Here is a 17454-nt window from a genome sequence, read left to right on the forward strand (position 1 = left end):
ATGGTGGTGAGAATCACCGTGGTTCTGCGGCGGACGGAGAGTCTGTCTGCCATGGTTCCGCAAGGCGGTCCTTTTCCGCCCGCCTTGTGGAACCCGGATTCAGGGTAACATTGCGGCAGTGCCGTGCAGGCACCGCTGTAGTGATTATAATATACCCTTCCGCCTGTCTTTTTGCGGCGGATATCCCACCACAAAAAGACAGGTGGAGACTGGCTTTGGGACCCCTTTGTGTGTGGGCGGTGTGCACTTGGGGGGGGGGAGTTCCATGCACCAAGTGGCAGGCAGGGCGTGGTGCCTGCCACGTGGTGCAGGGAAATGCTGTGCATGCTCTTTTGACATTGCGGACGGTGCTGCAGCCAGCACCCCCGTCCGCAATGTTAAAAAGGCAGGATGCGCCCGCCATACTGGCGGGCGCATCCTAATTTCACTGGTAGGACCGCAGCACATCTGGCGGGCGGTCCCAGCACCATTATGATGGCGGGCGGACTGATGTCCCCCTGCCATCATAATTAACCCGTTAGATTCTACTTCTTCCGTGACCCAATTTCTAATCCAATATAGTAAGAGTCTTAATACGGCTAGATGTTCCAATCTCTTGATGCCAATATCATAAAATAAGAGATTGAGGGGAGTATTTTGGGAGAGGGATGTTAGCATCCGAATCACTTTACTTTCCCCCAAGATAATTGGATTCAGGTACATGGGGGAGTCATAATGCAGCTATAACACTAAAGCTATAAATTGAGTAATATTTTCATAAATTGGGATCATCTGCTTTACAATAATCCACCTATCTTCTCTCTTCCCTTGGCTGTGAATCACTGGAATATGAAATAATCTCTTCCCATGGCATCAGTGTGGCAGCCTGCTACTGAACCTCTTCCATAATCGATGATGCTCATATGGCTCAGCAGCACTTACTATTAAAAAGAGGACCTTGCTTCCTACCCTGCTTGGGGAGGTAATGATGAGTTTCTCCCAGATGTGTAGATTGGCAGTAATTAAGGATTACTTTATGTCATCTCACCTACTGTCATGTCATTTGCTTACTTTCTTTTTGGATAGTTTGGGGAATGTGGCGTACTGGACCCCCGTATGGAAGCTGGAGTATTTTCAGATGTGTACAATTTGCTGGGTGTTTGTTCTGTCCCCTGCTATAGGAAAGTGCAGATGATAAGATAGTGAGCAAGTTGGTGAGAACCTGCCAATTGCTACTTGGTAGCTGCTACCATGATGTGCTTCCTGCGCACACACTCGCGTGCACGCGCGCACACACACACACACATATATATCTTTACATATATATGGTCCAAAACAAAGTTCACCATACGCCGCACCTCGTGCCCCGGGTGCACTCCAACGCGGTGGTGGGCTGTGTCAAAACCTTACTCCAACAACCACCATCGTGCAGATAAAGACGGAGGCACTCCTTAGGGAAAGTACATAAATTGATTTATTGGGCTAAATCCCGCAGTACTGACAGACGGGTTTTGGCAACAATGTCAGTTGTGTCTTCAAAATAAACAACATTTAAACATACAGGAAGTGCGTCACACACTCGGATTCATGGAAAGCGCAGATGTTTCCACATTACAAACATTCCTATTTGTTTTAGGGCGGCCACCTTATAATGTATAGTGCAATCACAGCATTTCAAGCAGAAGTACGCCAATCAATATTAAAAAATGATAGTTTAGGAAACATTCTCAAAGATAATATATACAATTTATTACAATTTACAAACCGAATGTGTTAGTTCATTAGGTCATGATAGAGGGGAGGAGGAATATAGAGATCTCATCAGGCAAATATAATATGCAGGAAAGTCTAATAAAAAATGACAATACCATCAGCAAGGATACAATTCAATACAATAAAAATGCCAAACGGCAACCACGCTTATAGTTCGGTATACCCATGTCGAAAGACAAGGACAAGGCCCATACAAGTTCTCGTTCTCAAGAAATTAAGCCCTGAATGGGTAAAGTGACAAAAGCGCAAAGGGGGGCGGTTGGGGGTTGGTTGGGGTGGGGGGTTGTTGGTGCTTTTCTTAGGGGTTAATGGCGTGTGCGCAGGTGCCTTAAAAGTATAGTATGAGTCAAATGGCCCGCAGTGCGTTCCCCTCTCATTCTGCCCGCCCTGCTATTCTATGTAGACCCACAACTCTTTTTATTGTTAAGGCCAACCAGTGTTTTGGTGGACAATTCAACAATGTATCTTGATTCCAGACTTCGTAGATTTTTGACCCTATCGCCTCCTCTCTCGTCAATACAAAAGAACTTTAGTAGATCACTGTTGCTGTTATGTTTCTGCTCAAAATGACGAGCAACCGGATAACTTTGGTCCTTATTGGTGATAGCACGCAAGTGCTCAAGTATTCTTTCTTTGGCAGGATGTATGGTGCTGCCGATGTATCTTTTGGGGCAGGGGCATTCTAAACAGTAGATGATATACTCAGAATTGCAATTCACTAAATTCGATATATATATATATATATATATATATATATATATATATATATATATATATATATATATATATATATATATATCCTTTTTTTTTTTAATCCTTGCATTTCCAGGTGGGCTGGTACATATCTAGTTACTAGACCCTCCCCACCTGAAAGCGGCAAGTGGGGGAAATGTGATATGCAACAAGGACTTCTGTACATGGTTTGGGAGGGCTTCAACCAAATATTATATTGTAATTAATGTAAGAGAACAACACTTCCCCGTAAGTGTAACAGATTTAGACGTAAGGTAAGTACTTCAAGAGTTAAAAGAGGCAAGCACAGGTTCCCAAGAGCCCATTACTAAAGGTTAAAAGATATACTACCAAAAGTACCTGAACACATCACAAATCAACAATTCCTACTTTAAAATGCTGAATATCACATAGTAAAAATAAAAAATAAGTCAAACTACTTGTAACCCTGGAAGAAACCAAGACATACAAATTCTAGACCACTACACACAATGATGAACCCTTCCTCCTACATGACAAACACAATAACGACAGAAGAATTATCATATTTTCAACTGAAAACAACAATATTCTAAAGTTCTAGCCTCATGACTAAGTAAGGTTATAGGGAAGTTAGTCTCTCCTAGACATCACGGCTATATTCCGAGGGGGACTAAAGATCATATTCACCGAGTCATAATGCTTTTTGATGCAGCTGCTATTTCAGAAGCATTAGTTTGTTGGGCTGTTTTGGAATGGTTTGGAATTAGGATAAGTTACATTAAGGCCATACAGGCAGTCTATTGCAACCCTCTGACCAGGCTCCAAATTATTGGGGGGGGTGGGGCAGTCTGGGCAAATCCAAATATGGAATGTACTAGGCAGGGGTGTCCCTGCTCCAGCTTGTTCGTCGATCTATATATAGACCCTTTGATTCGTAAATTGGAAATCAACGCGTTAATTAGGCCTTTGCATTTCAAAGGGGGAGCACCAACGTCCTAGGCTATGCAGACGATATAGCAGTCGTGGCACCCGATTCTGGATCGGCTGTGACGGAGATAGAAAAAGAAGCCCTGGGGTTTGGGAAATGTTCTGGATATTCCCTATATCGGCATAAAACCCAAGTTGTGGCCAATAGGCAGATACAATTGGCTGATATATGATAGTTAGAGAAGGCTGTATATCTCAGTGTGAGCATAGCAGCTGATGTGGACCAAATTGTAGAATCCAATTTAGCCCCAGTCATTGAGATGGTGAAAAAAGGTTTGTGGAAACTAGATAACTTCCATTGTCTATTGTTGGCCGCTGCAATGTTGTGAAAATGCTATTTTTACCATTTTTTTTCTAGAGCAATCCAGCTCGTGTTTTAAGCACATTGGTTCAATATAATGGTTGATTTGATATGCAGATTTATTTGGTCATATGCAAAAACTAGAAAAGCATTGAAGTACATGTCACTCTCTGGGGAAAGAGGGGGTGGTTTGTTCCAAATCTGAAAACTTTACCAGTGGCCGGCAGCGCTTTAATGCATGTACTCCCTCTTAGGGGAACATACGGAAGATTGTTGGCATAGATGTAGCAGATGTCCCATCTATGAGTTATTACTTGGGCAAGAGACCAGAGGTTGCTTTCTAAAGCACATAGAACCCAGCTACTACAAGAAGGTTCGATTTAAGACCCTTCGTGCAGCATCTGGAATCTGGTCTGAGAAAAAATGTAGGGCTGGGCAGGCTTAACTACTATACCCAATTGCAAAGGAACCCAGCACCTCCTTAACCCCTCCCCTGCTGGTGACGGAACTGCTCCGTCATCAGACACGGCTGCGCTGTGCTGATGACGGAGCGGTTCCGTCACGGCCCGCTCGGAGCGCCTGCGCTGCAGCGATTCCGCGCCTGCGCTGAGCGTTCCATTGAGCGGGCGGGGCCGTGACGGAACCGCTCCGTCATGAGCACAGCGCAACCGCGTCTCGTGACGGAGCAGTTCCGTCACGAGTACACGAGCGCCGTGCGCCCCCCCACACCCTTAGCGCTGCGGGCGGAATTGCCGCCCAGCAAAGGGGTTAAATCTTCAGGATTCTTATATGCTTGACTGGAAGGGCACGGGGCTGAAAAGGCTGGGAGATTTTTATGTGGGGGCTAAATTAGCATTATTTGAGGAATTACGAAAGGAATTCAGGATCAAACAGAAGGATTTTTTTTCAAACATCTGCAGACCCAAGAGTTTCTTCTTAAGAACGGTGTGTGGGTCCAAAAGGCTTCTCCAAACATGCTCTAATTGAGCTACTAAACTGTAGGGAGGGGTGTACAATCAGTTAGCTATATGGGGGGTTCAATTATTTGTTTCAGGAGGATCTGGAGGAATATAACAATAAATGGCAGAAGTTGGACACGTCAGACTATAGCTTCTACTAATCCCTGGAGCTGGGCCGTACTCTGCTGTGTTCGGCTAGTTTACAAAGGCAACACTATAAAACGATTTACGATCTATATTATACAAAATACAAAATTTCTCCGAAATCAAGGAGGCTCTCAAACACACTTAAAAACATTCTTTTTACATGCACCCTTGTTTCCTTTGAGGAAAACGTGCTGCATTTAAAGCATGAAGATCACAGATATGGTGGTCTACCGTCTCCAGCAGACCACTATCCAATCATAATGAGTCACAATTTGCAACGCACCTTATCTATATTGATGAAGTGGTTTCTATTGCTACCCACTACAATTTAGAATTTTGTGAACCTACCTATTAGTACATTGGTCGATTGGCAATATTCCTTTCTAAACGTTCTAAGCTGGTGCGCAATTTGCTACCACTGTTTGAAAAATGTGTTCATCGGGCTACAGGGTCTTGAGTATTTAATCAATGTATTGCATTGTCCATTTCTTCACAAAGATAAGCATAAGATGTGCAAAAGAAAAGATGACTTTATTCTCCTTTAAGGATAGCTCTGAAACAGTACTTAACAAAATAGAGTTTGTTTTCACAATAAAAATGGATTCTTAAGAATGTTTCTTTGTATTCAGTTCTGGCTGCGACCATTTAAAAAAGTTAAACAAGGGGGGGTGGCCAACCAAGTTGGCCGAACGGATGTGATCAGTGTGGGTTCCGCTGCAGTCACAGCGGAAAGGTGCTGCATCTCTGCACATCGGACATTGTAAAACCCACCTCTGAGCAGCATACGGCTCCAACGATCGTGAAACATTGCAACTTGACCCACCCCCACCAGTGTACGTTGGCGGTAGAGTTAGAGGAGTGAGAGGAGTCTGCTCCGGAAGCATAATACCGATGACACAGTGAATCCTCAATGAGTACTGAGAGAGCAAAACGCGGGTGCCCTTTGCTTGGACAGGAGATGACCACGAGCCTACAGAGTGGGTCTGCAGTAAGGTGATCCGGAGGTTTCCATTAAGAGGGGTCTCCTATCTGAACCCGGGTCTCCTCTGATAGAACCCGAGTGTGCTGACTCCTCTTAGGGCCCAATCTTCGCGGGTCACTTCTCCTGATCTTTCCGAGGGGCATTGGTCACGACTGATGTCTACACCTATCGACTATATGACTCTGAAGAATTTCCAAGCAAATGGGGTCTCAAGTTATTTTGCGCTAACTGACTTCGAGTGTGGAGGGCCCTCAAGAGGGAAAGGAGAATACGATGGAGCTCACCGAAAAAGACCTCCTATTGTTTCAGTTAAGAAGGAGCTGAGAGCAGAACTTAAATCTGATCTAAACGCCTCCCTGGAGGCGCCCCACTCAGACATACAAACCAAGACTTCACTCCAACAGAATGTAGATTCAGTAGGCGCCCGCACACTGGATATTGAAACCCAAATGCAGGAACTTGTCCAACGCACCGGACAGATGGAGGAATTGGTGAACACTGTACGGGACCAACTGAGAGCCTACTTCTTGAAGTGTGAGGACTTGGAAAATAGATCACGGCTGGAAAACATCTGCCTGCGGGATCTGAAGGAGGGGGCGGAGGATCCAGACTTGGAGGCCTATGTCACTGGTTTGTTTGCAGAACTGCTGCCTGCTACACGCTTGAAAATTAAGATACATAGGGTCCATAGAGTGAGTCCTCTGGGCACGAGTACCACTGGGCGACCAAAGGATGGGCTTGCTAAACTTCACTCTTTTAACCCCTTAGCTGCGGGGTGTTTTCCCCCCGCTGTGCGGGGGGGGAGGGGGCCCGTGCGTGGCGCCGCTGTGCTGGTGACAAGCTCGGCTTGTCATGAGGCACAGCGGAGCAGCCCTCATGACGAGCTGAGCTCGTCACGACCACACCCGTTTTGGAACGTTCAGCACAGCGGGGAAATTATCCCCGCGTGCGAACGTTCCAACGGCTGTGACGAGCTCAGCTCGTCATGAGGGCAGCTCAACCGTCCCTCATGACGAGCTGAACTCGTCACTAGCACACAAGGGGTTAAGGTAAAGGAGGCAATTCTCCAAGCGTCCCAAAACGTGGGAGATATAACTTTTCAGGGCACCACCTGCACTATCTACCAAGACATTGTCCCTGCCACCCTAAAGCGCCACAAGGAATTTCACCCTGTCACCGAGAAACTGCAGACAGTCAATGTGAAATACAGATGGACATACACATTTGGCCTAGCATTCAATCTTCACAACTAGAACCTCCATGTTTCAACTCTCTCTGAGGTGGTGCGGGTGCTGGGACTGCAGCTCCTAGATGTGTGGGCTTCGGAGGAGGAGGCGCTAGGTACTCTAGAGATGCTGCTGGGCGGTTCGAGGGGGGGACTCATGGAGGTCGCAGCCTTGGGCTCAGCCACAACAGAAGTGATGACACCTGTTGTTGAATCTACCAATTGGTTTTGAACTTTTACGTTATGAGACATGATATCAGTCAGGAGCATCTAGTCTGTTTACCCTCGTGGGATGGGGGGCTTGAGTGTTTTCCTTACTGACCTGCTCCCACAGCCATTCCGAAAAGGAGATTGATGAAGGACACTAACCATTGACGCCGTCGCCACTCCACCTTTATACTGATGTTCTTTGTGAATTGAAAGATGACTATTATAATGCACTGCCTTTTCTATTCAGCTATAATTAGCGTGCATTAGCGGGTTTTGACCTATACGTCTTCCCGGAGAAGTTTCACAATTGAGGATGTAGTTACTGGGGGAATTCTTTCCCATAGGTTTATGTTTGGAGAACTAAAATATGTGAGGATTCTTGATATCACTAGGTTGGTGAGGGAGGCTACTGTTGAGAGATGTAGGGGTCCTTGGCAATTAAAATGGGGATCACTACACTTACTTGGAATGTCAAGGGGCTCAACTCTCCTTCGAAATGCCACAAACTATGACACATGGCTTTCTGGGAAGATACATTGGAAACCCATATCACGGAGGCACAATGGAGCAAGCTTTGGAAGGATTCCATTGGGATACAGGAAGCCCACTACAAAGCTGTATATGATTGGTATCTATATCCCACCAAACTGAAGAAAATATTTCCTACTACCTCGGAGCTCTGTTGGTGGAGATGCGGGTTGATGGGAGACTTCCGGCAAATATGGTGAGACTGCCCTTCGATCCGACCATTTTGGGTAGAAGAACTAGCTAAGTTTAAGGATATTCTGGGATATCCCATACCTGACACACCTGGATTTGTGCTCCTGGTCCTCCGCGATGACTCCCTCAAATATCAGAGTCTAGGGGACCACTCCATACTCTGGCTATGTCTGGGAGCTGCCGAGATGGCAATAGAATATGCATGGAAGCAGGAAGCACCTTCCTTAACGCAATGGCATGCAAAGTTATGGCAGGCCCTCACGATGGAGTATATGATACTTTAATGATAACTTTAAGAATTTTGAATATATATGGGGCCTGCTGGTAACTTACCTCTTCAGGTGGCTTCCACTACTGTCTTGCCAGACACGGATGTGAGCTCTCCATCTCTTTCGGTTTTGAGAGATCCTCAGTAGTCAGGTCTACAGAGATGATGGGGCACAATTATCCCGGGACCCCTCATGATTATTGCACCATGCATTAACTGGTACCACTTTAATACCTATGCACCATCTGTTTGTTTGCGGGAGGGGGTGGGGAGAGGGATACATTAGGGGTATGGCCCATGTTCAGGCTATCCATGGTTGAGGGTACAGCACATACTTGAAGGGTTTGCAGGGAGGGTCTTGAGGGTAATAGCAACTGAAACTGTAAATAGAGACAATGTATTGTAATGGTTGTATGTTGGAACAACGAGTTGCACAACAATGAGTACCCTAACAATGAGGTCACTACCACGATCTTGTCTAAACCACAATTTTTTTTACCACACATTCCTTTACCACGATTTTCATTGTAAAGGCAAACATGGTAAAAAAAATGCATACAAACTACTACCCCGATCCCCCTACCTCCCCCACCCTCTAAAAACTAACCGCAACGCCCCACCCCCTAAAAACAAGCACGATCCCCCTATAACAACGAACACAACCCCCTATTAACTAATCCCAACCCCTCCCACCCCTGAAAACTAACCCCAGACCCCCACCCCTGAAAACTAACCCCAAACCCCCACCCCCTAAAAACTAACCATGCACCCCTAAAATCTAAACCCAACCCCTCCACCCCCTGTAAACTTACCCTAACCCCTCCCACCCCCTAAAAACTAATCCCACACTCCACATACCCTCTAAAAACTAACCCCAACCCCCATCTTCTGAAAACTAACCCCAAACCCCACCATCTAAATACTAATCATAAACCCCTCTTACCTGTTCCTGTGCGATGCTCATCCGAACTTCGTCCTGCCCAACCACTAGACCGAATCTGCCTTAACCACGCACATGCGTGGTTAAGGCTGAGTCGTTGTTCGGGCAAGTCGCTGTCCGGCTTGCGTGACTCCGGAACTCGTTGTTCCGGAGTCGTGGCAAAGGTCGTTTCCCATTGTATCAAGATAACCATAGATGCATATGCTGTGCTGCTAGACTTTTGAAAAACCAATAAAGAAAATTTGACAAAAAAGTTGAACAGGTCATCTCCAAGGTTTTCCACAGGTGCTGACAACAAGGTCCAGGCTGTAGCAAAAATGGCCCTTAACTGCCTAACAAGAACACTTTGGACAACAATATCTTATTCTCTAGTCTATATCTTCAAAATACCCACCATCATTTGCAAACATTGTGAGAGTTATGTGGCTTCATGGGAAATGTAGTTTCCAGGGTTACACTCAGGCACCTAGTACAGCGAATCCTTAAAAGTTGTGAAGCCTGTCTCCAAGCAGCCCAACACTCCATGCTCGTTGCCGGTCTTTTCTTCTTCAAAATGTGTTTACTGCCAGAGAGTTCAGAGTATTGACAATGTGCGTCGAGCACCTAAAGGTATGCTAGAGATTATATTTGCAGCCATATGCAAATCTGTCGTGGCCACACCCCATAGCTCGAACGACTCACCCTGCACCTCTCTAATGGGCTAACAGGGTTACAAGCTTTTGGTGGCTGCTTTATGTCCACATCCGCGTACGTTCCTCATGGGGCGGGACCAACACTGTTTTGCATAGGGTTGCTCCCTATCCGGAGTAGCACAGGGCAAAAAAACTATGGACTAGAATGCGGCCTGAATTATTACATGTAGTTGAGATTAAATCCAGCATTCCACCCATCACTTTTTTAGGACGAGCATTCAAGACCTCTTGTATATACTTTAGTATATACTTATATGTGTATATATTTTGTGGGCTCTGGAGATCTGCCCTAGGACTTCTCTGCTTACGCTTAGGGACTCTTTTGTGTTCAACTGCCTCTATTTAACTGTTTTGGTAGAAAACGACCAGTAGAGGTCAGCAAAATACCAGAATTGCTTTCTGCTTGTTCAACTGCCTCTATTTAACTGTCTTGATAGAAAACGACCAGTAGGGGGTCAGTAAAATACCAGAATTGCTTTCTGCTGAGGGGCTTTCTTTTTTTAATTTTTCTGGCAACTGCCTCTATTTACCTTTCTTGATAGAAAACGACCAGCAGATGTCAGTAAAATACCAGATTCGCTTTAGCATGCTCTAGATTTCAGTCCATAGAAATGGTCTTCCACAAGCACCCGTAAACAATTTTTTTTTCAAATCTTGTATTTTCAGTGATATGAACACCGAAGGCCCTGATTTTATATTAAAAACAGAGCCTTGGACTATACCATTTCCAGGTGAAAGGTAATATTTCTCTCCATGTGTTCCCAAACCTGGTGTGTCTCGCAGTTTGGTGCTTACTTTCCCTCCATGTTAAAGAACAGTAGATGTTTCAGCAACCAGGCTAATAGGCTGCATAGTTAAATACATATAAGGTCCCAAAGGCGAGACCGATTGCATTTCAAATGCTTGTTTATTTTTGTGGACCATCTGCCAGCAACTGCTGCTGGAGGCCAACGATACAATTGGCACCCAAAGTTTTATTTCAATCACAATCATTATACCTCGATTGTTTTTTCACAAATTTGTTGCCCAACTTAACTTGGCGCTTTAAATGCCTGCCAAGTTCTCCTAAATAGAGGGGCTGCCAATGCCACTGATTCAGAGAGATGAGGAGGTTTCAGATCATACGAAAGCACTGTCGTGAAAAGTCTCCCATGGTCTCATACACGCCCTTTGCAACGATAATCACAGAAGGCAATGACTTTATCGATTAAGAAATTTGAACGAAGCTCCATTTCTTTTTTCTGCTCTGCATGGTGGCATAAGTGACAAAATAAACTTTCTTCGCAGCGTTTATCTGTCTCCTGAAATTATCCTCCATCCCTTTCTATTTATGGGGCGGCGTTGTAGCCTTTTCAAATGCTCTTTTGACAGTCTGGAGGTATCATTGTGCCATGGCCCTGTCTGCACAAAGCAAACTGGAATCCGCCTTAGCAGACTCATTTTCTTCAATTAGAAGGCGTGTCATTATAAACCCTGAGCCAAACTCTCGGTCTGGGCTTTTGTGATGACAGGAGGAGGAAGAGAGAACCTTTTAAAATGCTCATTTCTCAATCTGGGCTCATTTTCTCTTGGGAGATGTACAACACCAAACAATGCTGAGCTAGAACACATATAAAGGACTGCCGCATAAGTACATCTGGCAATGCCAATTTCCTTGATGCCACATAGGAAGTGTTTTTTTAAGGGGCGTAGCTGCCAGTGGTGCAACAGGTGCAGTGCACCGGGGCCCAGATGTGGGAGGGGGCCCAACTACAACAGCCCCTTGAGCCCTGAACACATGCTGGAGTTTCGGAGGTAAAGGAGAGTTAAAAATGAATTGAAATGTTATTTTTTATCTTATCACATTTGCAATCTGCTGAGAAATTGCTGCTTGTTCTTTTGACATTGAGATTGGTGTTTAATTTTCTTTCACTTACTGCAAAGTGTGAGGATTTTGTAAAGAGAACGATGTCAAACTGGTGTGAAAGGAAAGACTCTGATGTCATTTTCTTATAACACACAAAAATAATTAAATACCTATAAATTAACTGTACAAATATTCTATAATAAATAAACAGAAGGGCACAAATGAAGCACTTTTTTTTCTAATTCTAAAGTTTGATGAAAACAAAGATTTCAATAGGGTGAAAACAAATCAAGACACTTAGGGGTCGATTAGGATGGCGGACGGATTGCCCCCGCCGGGCTGGCGGTAGCCACCGCCGGCCCGGCGGGGGTAATCCGTCCACCATCCTCACTCAAATGACCCCCCGCCACATTAGGATGGCTGGGGGTTCACAGCGGACGGAAAGACCATCCGCCGCTCGCCGCGGTCGCCTTGCGACCGTGGCGGAAAAGGTCTAATATGGTGGCTGTGTCTATCAGACACCACCAGCCATATTAGGATGGGCTTTTGGGAATGCCTTTCCGTGGCGGCATATGGTCTTTGCTTTGGGGGCCCGTCGCGGGCCCCCAGGGTGAAGGGGGGTGGCGGGTGCACATGGGGGGTACCTATGGTACCCCCCAGTGTTTCAAACTACAACATGGCAGGCACCGCGCCGTGCCTGTCATGTTGTGCTTTGAAACGCACAACATGTATTTTTAGCAATGCGGCAGGCTGTGCTTTCAGCAGGTGCGGGTGCGGGTGCATCCTAGTTCGACGCACGGGACCTCCGCCATTATGGCGGACAGTCCCTTGCCACGACAGGATGTCCGTCCGCCATCCTAATCGACCCCTTTATTTGGTAATGCGCAAATGACAAATATTCAGTAAAACGCAATTTCCACACATTGGGGCCGAATACAATGTCAGGAGGAAACTTTCCGCACAACTCCTTCTTGGATTCGGTTTAGTCTGACTCCATTGGGGAAAATGGAGTCTGCGTAAAACCTTGCACCCTGTCGCAGGCACACAGTGCATGGTTTTAAAGTGGGGTCCCTTGGGTGCACCCACAGCCCCCAATCGGAGGCCTCAGGATGAAGGGGGGCCTGCTAGGGGCCCCCAAAGTCAGTTTCCAACAGCGTTTTGGTGTTGGACAGTCTGACTCAGAAAGGCTGTTGGAATCCGACATCCAACATCGTAATCGGTCAGTCAGAAACGCTGTCCGTAGAGCTGTACGATTCAGCTCCGACTGACACAGATTATCCGAAAACAGGTCAGAACCATTTCCAATGTTCAAACGGTTTCTCTTCCGACCCCAAACATCGTAATCGATCGTGCAGATTTGATTCCGACCGAGTCGGGTGGGTGGGTTTCGACACCGTCTAGGAGAATCTGATTGTCGCACGGAGGCTTTCTGCCCAACATCGTAATCGGTCCCATTTTGCGGTTTGTAGTCTTAACAGTAAAACTGTATGGCTGTGCAATTGCAATTGTTATTTTAATGGAAAATGTCCTGTCTGTAAATGACAGTGGCTACCATACAATTCTTTAGTAATATAACTGTGAAAGTGTGCTCCTAAATGCAACACCAGCAACATGCTACTCCCATACCATGTTCCTGGCAATTGGTGTGGCTCATTTTTAAGACTTTTATTTTGTGTGATGCTTGGATTTTTAAGAACCCCTAAGAGTTCAGTGATCTTTTTTTTTTTTTTGTCCTCATCTCACCTTTGGCACGTACAAATGAACACACGCAACCCCATTCCATCCTGGGCGCCCAGGGTTGAAGTTCTTGCTGTACCCGGAGCCGACCCGGCTACCCCTTTATTCTGGGGCCAGGTGTAATCATTGGACAATTTCGGGGTTTGTTACCAGCCTCATTTCTATAGCCACTCCATCAAAGGTCGCCAAACCATGCTGTTCCTATTATGTGGTGTACCACAGATTTCTCTGTGTGCAATAAGAATTAGGGTGAAAAATAAAGCCACCTGTGTTCCCCTTAGCCCACCAATAAGATCAGTATCCAGACCAAAAAAAAAACCCTTACAACATTCAAACTAAGCTTCATCTTAAAAACGCTCTCCAATGTCCTCTCCACATTGGCCCAGAAGGGGCCAATCAAAGGGCAGTCATAAAAAACATGGATATCATCAGCCTCTGGCATATCACATCTGGGGCACAATGGAGATGGACTAACAAATTTTGCAATTTTTTTTAGAGTGTAATAGAGCCTATTTATGACATAGTAGTGGTTCTTTTTAAGAGAAGCGGACTTGACAAATCTTTACAAATATTGAATCGATATATTGTATAGGTCAGTCGAGGGGGCCTCCAGGACAGAGAGTCTCCAAACAAGATGTAACGGGGGGGGCTAGAATTTCATCCGCCTCAATCAGTTCCCTATACCAGAGTCCCACTTCCTTCTTCCTGCGACTCGGGGACTGGAGCGCCAACTCAATGTCCCAGTTTCCACCGATGTTGTCTTTCTCAGCGGAATACCATGAACAGAGTTGAATATATTTAAATCTTGAAAAAGAATCCCCAATCCTAGACCGTAGGATCTCCCAAGGAAGTACCCCCTCAGATGACACTAGGTCTGACCAGATTACTATTCCTGCTCTCCTAGCTGAAAGAGACAGACTGTCCTGGAGACACAGCGGTGTGCCAGGGGAATCCCATATAGGGGCAAAATCCGAATAATATTTTATGCCCAGCATCCCTTCACTCTATTCCAAAGTATCAAGGCAGATTTTAGTACCTTTAGGCGGACCTTTTTGTAAAATCTTGGTGCGCCAAATTTATACAAAAATCCAGGGCCACCCCCCTCCTGATCTAGCATCGCATTCAAAATCCGCCCCCAATGAGAATCATCCGGGCTAGGTAGAAGGGCTCGAATATTTTTTTGCTGAAAGGCAAAGGCATACCACATAACATCTGGAAGCGCCAGACCCCCCTTTATCAGTCTTCTTTTCAGTTTTTTCCAAGATATCCGGGCGTTCTTATTTGCCCAGATAAAACTGCCTATCTTCCCCTGAATCTTTCCCAAGATTTTATTGTGGAAGGTTAAGGGTATCGTGTTAAATAGATAGGTCAGTTTGGGCAAGATGACCATTTTGACCAAGTTGACACGGCCATATATTGTTAACTGAAGATTTTGCCATCTCGAAAATAAATGATCAATGTCTTTAGCCACCTTTTTCAAATTAGCCTTCACCATGTTATTAAGGTCAGATGTAATTAATAGGCCTAAGTACCTAAACTGGCTACTTTAGGCTCCCTCCCAATGGCCACCTCCCCAGCACATTATTTCTGTTTTTGTGCTGTTTATCAAATAGCCAGAGTATCGACCGTAATCTGCCATAATCTCCTCAACTCTGGGGAAGACCTCTGCCGGGTTGCTGGTGTAAATCTGCATATAAAGCCAGCTGGCAACAATAGTCCTTTATTCTGAAGGGTGTAATTTGATCATCCAACCTCAATGCTTGTGCCAGAGGCTCAATACAGAGATCGAACCCCTGCCTTGTTCCCCTCCCGATATTAAAGCGTGGTGACAGAAAGCCGTTCAATAGAATCGCCGCCGAGGCACCCTCATAGCATCCTCTCAACGTTTGGATAAAAGTTGCTCTGAACCCCATAGTGGTAAGAACATCCCAGAGAAATCCCCAGTTGACACGGTCAAAAGCATTCGCAGCGTCATAAGCTGCCACCGCTAACGGCTCCGACCGTGCCACCGCAAGATCGATACTACCGATCAGCTGTAAGGTTAACTCGTGAATATATCTCCCGGGGATGAAACCCTTCTGGTCCGGATTGATCAAGAGCGGGACCAACTTGGCCAATCTCCCTGCCAAAACACTGGTAAAGATCCTATAGTCCGCGTTTAGCGGGGAGATTGGTCTATAAGAGTCTGCCTTAAGGGGATCCTTCCCTGGTTTTAAAATTAACACGATAGTAGACTCTTTCCAAGTGGGCGGAATTCTGCCTTGAGGACTACAGACATAATTGAATAATTCACAGAGTCTTGGTACCAGGAGGTCCTGGAGCGCTTTATAGACTTCGCCTGGAAGAGCATCAGGCCCTGCTCCTTTATTATTTTTGATTTTTTTTATATGTAGTTTAATTTCTTCCTCTGTAAAGAAAGCGGCTATTAAGCAAGAGTTCAGTGATCTAACATTGATGGCAGCACCACGAGTCTGAAAATTGTTCCAGCAACACTGCCTAGTAGGGCTACATTGGCTCCTATGGCACTGGGATCTTGCTGATAACTGTGTCCAATTCTAACAGCTGCAGGAGCGAGTAGAATCAGAGCAAGCATTTGCAATGCAATAGGACTCACAAATTGCGAGATTTTTAGTTATTGGCATTGTAAATGACAATACCTTTTATTTGTGTTTAAAAAACCTGCAATAATAAAAGGCATTGTCATTTACAATACCAATAGGTCAAAGTTTCTAAATGCGAGACCTATTGCATTGCAAAAGCTTGATTACAAACACCCCATGCTGGGCTTTTACATTAAAAGAGGCCACGCCTCTTTCTTTAGACGAGTAGTGTCTAAAGAAAGGTCCGCGGCCGCTGTTAAAGTAAAAGCACGGTATGGGGCGTTTTTTTTGGTAAAATCACCCTGTGAAAGCACGCATGGTGCGCTGAATGTTGCAGGAAAACATGTAGTGCCAGCGGTAGGAGCAACCATTAAAGAAAATAGTGCTTACAGACTAAATAAGACGTACTGTGTAACAACCGAAGTAAAAGGCCCAGTCCTCATGGGAGGTCACAAATGAAGACAAGGCGGCACTGAGGAGGGACTAACAATCCTATTTGCCAATCAGAAGCCAGCATTTACGAAGGACAATGACACAAGCCAATGACAAATATGGGCGTAGAGTAGGTGGGGCTTCAAGTCCATACTCCAATACCGCATGGCTTTCAGAGAAGCACATGCGCTGCCTTGGCTCGACCTAAAAAGACACTGCAAAGCCCTCATTGTTATACACTGAATGGCTGAGAAGTGCACATGCCCACTTTTGTAAATGCCAAGTGCACTATTGGGCCTTGCTGCCTAGCACCAGCAGAGCTCATAGAAGAATAACAAAGAGTCATGGAGTCAAGAAATATCAGAAAATCACCAATACAACACAGTATCCAAGCCAGGCCTTTTGCTTTCCGTGGTGGTCCCAGCCTTTGCCGCCCTGCGGCACCCGTAAGAGCAGGGGTAGGGGGGAGCTGGCGATCAATTCCTGCGTTTGCCGCCCCGCCCCCCCCTTGCTACACCACTGGTACAGATTTAAATTGTATACTTGTATTTTTTCATTGATGAACATATAGTTAACAGGTATATTTCCTTCTTATTATGAAAATGTATACAGTATAAAGTAGTAGGTAAATAAACGCTGAAGTTGCCAACACTTGTTTCACGGACCGTATCTGCTTCTTTAGGGCAAAAAAGTATTTGTAGAAGTATCTCTTATTAATAATAGTTTTATCAGAAAGCATTATTTTTCTTCCAAACCTTATCACAAATATACAATATACAATAATATCCACACAATGGTAGAACGCTTATGATAAAGCATGGTTAGTCGCAGTCCCAAGTTTCATCTTATTCCACATCCAACAAATAAAATCCCCCTGCCATACATGCTAAGGATATTGCAAGTCACCCTAGAGTTCCATACCCTTATAAAGTAACTCGACCT

This window comes from Lissotriton helveticus, chromosome 10 (genome assembly GCF_964261635.1).
Source record: "Lissotriton helveticus chromosome 10, aLisHel1.1, whole genome shotgun sequence".
In the NCBI taxonomy this organism is placed as follows: domain Eukaryota; kingdom Metazoa; phylum Chordata; class Amphibia; order Caudata; family Salamandridae; genus Lissotriton; species Lissotriton helveticus.